Source organism: Nuphar pumila, chromosome 16 (assembly GCF_984573655.1).
Source record: "Nuphar pumila chromosome 16, dmNupPumi1.hap1.1, whole genome shotgun sequence".
NCBI lineage: Eukaryota > Viridiplantae > Streptophyta > Magnoliopsida > Nymphaeales > Nymphaeaceae > Nuphar > Nuphar pumila.
The window spans coordinates 59,496,891-59,503,831 of NC_143264.1; positions in this window are offsets into that span (position 1 = coordinate 59,496,891).

The following is a 6,941-nucleotide window of genomic DNA, read 5'->3' on the forward strand; positions in this document are numbered from 1 at the left end:
GGAGGACTCACCCATCGTTTGAAAGACCCCTTAAGGGAGAATTGCTTTTTTTCATGTTATTTTTAGTGAGGATTAGTGTTTGTACTTTAAAATTCTTGTAGTGATTTATGCTTCTGCAGTAGTGAAGTTATTGTGCCAGGAATAGTATATGTCTCTCAAACTCTTCAATTCAAATTACTAGTTTCTGTGGGGCAGGAGATTGTTGCTAAAGTTCACAATGAAGAACTTGCTTATCCTGTTGTTATTGGGATTGTGATGTGGGGATCCATGGAGTCCTCATGGCGACAACAATAACTTTTGAGGGCACCACAAGAAGTAATGGTGAATTTAAAATGTCCGTGACCTATGGAGGGTATGAAATGTTTTGAAGATCTATGCTTGAGAGTCAAGTAGGTCTGATTTATTTTTAAGTATGATAAATTCAAATGCTTTAAATTTGACAACGTTTAACTTGTGCTTAATTCACTTATATTTCCACCTTATGGGTGTCTTCAAATGTTTGGGATCTTAGATCTGCATTCATGGTTGTAAAAACTAGAAGTGATGTTTTTTTTTTATATATACAGTGAAAGACTTCTCAAAACAATTCCAAAACTCAGGCGCATCACAAGTTAGAATCAACCCATTCAAACCATTGCAATTTAAATATAACTAAAATTTAAACTATTCATTTCACAAAATGAAGTTCAATGTTTACAATCCAAAAAGACAAAAGACAATAGAAGAGTCCAGTCCAGTCTATTCCACACACCAAGTTCTTGTGTTGTGGTATACATTCATCTATGCACATGAATCTCAAAAGTGTAAAGTACTTATAGTGAGACACATCTCAATACAATTCTCTGAACCCTTATCAAGTCTCGCCTATACATAAGCAACATAATCATTTAATTACTATAATATAACTATGTAACATTTACATCATCTAGCGATGATGTAGAAAATATGAGACACACGTATTATTATACGTGGATAACCAAACAATGTACATGTAATGCCCCAAAATTTTTAACTCAAAAAATGCATAAAAATTTAAAACCTTTTTTTGTTAAATCATCAGCAGAAACCTTTTTTACTTTGGTTTAAAACCTTAGGCAGGTTACAGATCATTAACCATGCAAAAATACTAAATTTAAAGCAGATAACTTTACTCATTTAAAATCTTCTATTCAAACAAACAGAGTGGAATATATCTAAAATGAGCAATAATATTTTTTCAAAATAAGTAATATTGTTTATCCGAAAAATTAGCTTCTGAGAAAGAAAAATAACTGGCTCGTTGATGTTGTTGCAGCATCCCGAATCCGCTCCACAGTCATACATCATTATTCACCTAAAATCCTTTAAAATCGGTCAAACTTATGAAAGCCTGGTAGGTCTACACCAGAACATATAGTGATTGTACAATGCTAATACATATATCACCTTGATGATAACATAATCCAACAAATCAGATATTTGTGATATACGTCGATCATGATCTAAATATATACATACACATGATATATTTCAATCGTAATGCATTTATTGATAAAATGACTAAATAGGCATGATATGACATTCACCAATATGCTAACATATTCATTTCAAACATAACCTCGTACCATAATCTATAGATTCTCAACTAACTATCTCAACAAGCTCATATGATCATCGCAATCCATCATAATTATTGCGCGTAACTTGTTAATCATCACATAGATTTGTTGTATCTTGAAAATAAGTTTCTCATCGGATTACATGGTCTTAGACATGCACATCCTCACAGAGATCGTTTTAGTTGGATTATCTTATCTTAGACCTATACACCCTGACAGAGATCATCTTAGCATAATTACCTAGTCTTGGACTTGTACACCCTCACAAAGATCGTCCTAGCCAGATTATCTGGTCTTGGATTCACATATCCTCACAAAGATTATCTTCTTGAAAACAGTTTCTCAACAGGTTACTTGATCTTGAAAATTTATTTTGTGAATTCTATGGTCATACATGCATAAACACAATTAACCACTCACAGGATCGATGGCCATCAATTCAGGCACAAGCATGTATTAATTCAATTAACCAATCACAAGGTTATCGGCCACCACTTTGGGGCATCAAAACATATCAATTCAGTTGATCATACACAAGTTCGTGGGCCACATGTTCGGGCTCAAACATTCAATTGATCTCATATCAATATAAATTATTGCATGTCATGATGCAATTCAATCATTACCTACATCTTCATCATATCATATATCGCATCATGTAGCTATTCAACATCATTTAGAAGCATATCATCATGTACATTGATATCATAACATAGCCATATGTAACATCATATTTTAATTAGAATCCATATATTTTTAAATTGAACTTTGAAACATGCATATATATATAATTATATGCATGCGTATCTAAAAATCCAACATGCATACATAAATCTAAACATGCATACGAAAAATCTCGCATGCATATGTATATCTTTCATTCTAATATAATAGAACTGTACAAATACATGAGTTAGTGCATTTACCCTACACTCATGCATTAGACTCATACAAACACCAGAATTAGTGTACTTTTTTTTCTACACGCACATGCATGCATTAGAATCATACAAATACTAGAGTTAGTGTATTTTTCTCTACACTCACATGCATGGATTAAAATCTTCAGAACATAAAGCTCGCATATCCAATATCTAATATATATATATATATATATATATATATATATATATATATATATATATATATATATATATATATATATATATATATATATATATATATGCATCATTTACGTAGGTTTAACATTTGAAACATATGCAGAAATTTATACACTAACATGTATGTATGAGAATCACACAACCATATGAGTTAGCATATTTTTCCTACCTCAAAATTTGTAAAGTTTTATGAAACAGAAAAATCTCAGAAATACCCTTGGGGATTTTTCTTCTGAACTACGTGATGTGGGTCGCACATGCGAAAGGTTTGAATGAAGATGAGGTCTTGTGTGCATGCCTCGGGTTTCGTGTTGCAAGTACCAAAGTGCATGGGTCTGATGAGAGCGGTGGCAAAATAAACCGCTATGGAGACAAGAGTGGTTGAGAGATGAAAAAGTGAGATGTGAAAAAAAGAGAGAGGGTGAGAGCCATTTTATAGGCCCTTGGGTGAAAAAACATAGGATGAAAACCATGGGAGGGGTTTTGGGTTGGGTCTTGGGTTTGATCTGACTGTGATCCAATCTAGGTCCAATCAGAATTGGTTTTGGTTGGGCCCTAGTTTAGATAACTAGGTCCTAACTGAAACTGGTTTCAATTTGCCGTTACATAATTATTTAGTTTTCAAATAAATTCCTACAAAATAAATAACCAACATGCCTTTTTAATCAAATAGAAATGACATCTATGTCCTCTATGTGTTTACTAAGCCAGTCAACTCGGGTTTGGATGACTATGACCCTCAGGTCTCAAATGCTCCCGAAACTTTTCCAAAATGATCTTTTTTTCCCTAGAGTTTATTGGGCATGCTCCAAACTTGATATAACTCTGATTTTGAAAAAATAAAGACTGCTTATCTAGAATAATCCATATGAATGCAATCTAATTCACGAAAGTCATGAAAAATATTAACTAAATGCCAAAATAATCACCATATCATCAACAAGATTCCCTTTATATATATATATAATATTTTAGAAAAAAAATTATGAATATTATATCCTACCTCTATCAAAAGAATTTTGTCCTCAAAAATTCTATTTAAGGACTACTCAGTACTTTTTCTTAATTTCATGATTATAAAAAAAGACCTTTAAATGACGAAATCCTTTAGGTTTAATCAAATATAGTGTACCTAACAAAATCTTATTTAGGTTATTGGTATCACACAAGGTTTTAAACAACATATCATAACCAAATAATAATCAGTTCAATTGGAATATATTTACAGAGTGATACTGGTATGATGAGTGTATCAAGAGCAAAATATTTTCATCATGCTCTAATACCAATTGTAACGTCTTGAGGTTTTTAACACAAAAATGCATAAAGTTTTAAATCTTTTTTTTTCGTAAATCATCAGTAGAAACTTTTTTTACTTTGGTTTAAAACCTCAGACAAGTTACATATCATTAACCATGTGAAAATATAGAATTTAAGGTAGATTACATTATTCATTTAAAATACCTTGATTTAAACAAACAAAGTGGTGCATATCCAAAATGAGCAATAATGTTTTTTCAAAATAAGTAATATTGTTTATCCAAAAATTTAGTTCCTCAGAAAAAAAAAATACTGGCTCATTGACGTTGTCGCAGCATCCCGAATCTGCTCCACAGTCATACATCATTATTCACCTAAAATCCTTTAAAAGTGCTCAAACACATGAAAGTATGGTAGGTCTATACCAGAACATATAGTGATTGTACAAAGTTAATACATATATCACCTTGATGATAACATAATCCAACAAATCAAATATTTGTGATATACGTCAATCATGATCTATATATATACATGATATATTTCAATCATAATGCATTTTATTGCAAAATGACTAAATAGGCATGATATGTCATTCACCAATACGCTAACATATTCATTCCAAGCATAACCTTATACCATAATCTATAGTTTCTCAACTAACTATTTCAATAAGCTCATATGATCATCGTAATCCATCATAATCATTATGTTTAATATGTTCATCATCACATAGATTTGTTATATCTTGAAAATAAGTTGTCACTCGGATTACCTAGTCTTGGATATACGTATCCTCACAGAAATCGTCCTAGCGGGATTACCTGGTCTTGGACCTGTACACCCCCATAAAAATTGTCCTAGCTGGATTACCTGGTCTTAGTCACGTACACCCTCACAAAGATCGTCCTAGTTGGATTACCTAGTTTTGGTCTTGTACATCTTTACAAAGATCATCCTAGCCGGATTACCTGGTCTTGTATTCGCATATCCTCACAAAGATCATCTTAGCAACATTTTTTCAACAGGTTACCTCAACGGTTTTTGGAGGGTCCTATTATGAGGTAACTAAAAAAGGGCAGCACAATCCCCATATATATATATATACACACACACGCGCCTGACGTTTGACCTAATTACAAATACCTGACTAATGTTTGATAATTTACTAATGGATGCCTAAGTTTTAAAAATAATTCTCAAACAGGTGCCTACCATGGTCAAACTGGTTATTTTGTACAAAGTTACCATTTAACCCTTCCACCTTTCATCCGGTTTTGAAATTCCATTAGAGTTAGAACAACATTTTTGCATCTGAAAACTGTGTATAGACGAGGTTCAGGCTGAGTGGAGCCTTCGATACCTCGATTTTGCTCAATGCTATAGAAGAAGAAAAAGGAAATGGGCCATATGGTAATTTACCAAGTATAACTACCGATGGACCATGGTTAAAATCACCCAAGTTAGATCAGGCGCCTATTTGAGAATTATTTTCTTAACTCAGGCGCCCATTTGTATATTTTCAAACATTAGGTGGGTGTTTATAATTAAGGCAAAGGTTAGGCATATATTTGTAAATTTTTCATATATATATATATATATAGGATAGCATTTGCACGCTCGTGGGTAAGGAAACCCCTAATTAGAACTCATAGGAAAGTTGTTTTGACCAAATCTAACATCATGGATATGTTTAGCATGATCAAAATAGTAGAAATCAAGTCTTCAGTCATAGTTTTTGGATATGAAAAATATGTTTTTTTTTTTATCTTGGTACATTGTAGGATATTGATGTTTCAACCCATAAAATATGACATATATGTCAGAACAACATGATCCAAAGGTCAAGGGTTGTGGATCCACATATTCGGAAAGATTTTGAAATGGATTTTTAAAATGGATATTTTAAAATAGATCTGGGTATAGACTTTGAGAGTTTTATTCTTCAAGAGTACAAGCCTTTCCTCCTCCGGTGAGAAGGGATCAACCGATTCAAGAGTGAAGATTTTCAGCCTCAAGGGGGTTGGCGTAGGGTGAGACCTTGGCTGCTAGACAAACAATCAAGGTCCGGTTCACATGAGTGTCACACCTCTGTGCAAGCCAATGTGTAGCATAGCCCCTGGCAGCAGGGGTCCTAGCCTCAAAGTTTTACATTGTCGGCATGACAACCATAAGTATGGCAGTCTAAGCCAGTGCGACCAGATCGTTGTGTCGGGTGCAGTTTCTTTGGGTTATAAATTAAAAAAAAAATGCGAAGCTTTTCGTCTTACAGTTCTTGACGTGCAATCTGCTTAGATAGCCCTCCTAAGATTTTTTTGATGAGTGCTCAATCTGATAGCACCTCTGTAGGGCACGAGCTTAAAAAGGGTTGGGACCGATAGAGTGGACCCTAGTGTTGGACATAGAACTAATAGGTAGGCTAGATGACTTAGTAGAGTGAGAGCACATAGGCTAAGTCTGACTCTCAATGTGAGAGAGCTTCCTCATTCGGGTTCCAGATGGGTGAAATGAGGGGAAGAGACCCAATTCATAAGTTTTTAAATGGGTTTGAATCCTCAATTTATGAGATTCTAGGTCCAATTGTTGCACAATAAGAAAGGGATGTACTTGGACAAAACCTTTTTTGTTTTATAATCAAGATAGGGGAGTAAGGACCCTACTGGTGGCTATACAATCAGGCAGTTATTCAATCACCCGTACTAGTAGAGTTGGAACTTGGAACGTCCCATATGTCGCTGACATTTTATGGTGATACTTTCAAAGGCTGATATAATTCCCAAAAAAATGTGATATTTACAAAAGACCACCTATAAAGACATAGATGGCACTAGCCTTTGGCTACAATACTGAGGCCGCACATTAGAAAATATGAGAAATCTGATCAATTCAATTTCTTTTTATGTATGGACCTTTTGTCATCCGAAAAACTAGTCTTCCTTGGCTAAAATCACTTTTCTAAGTT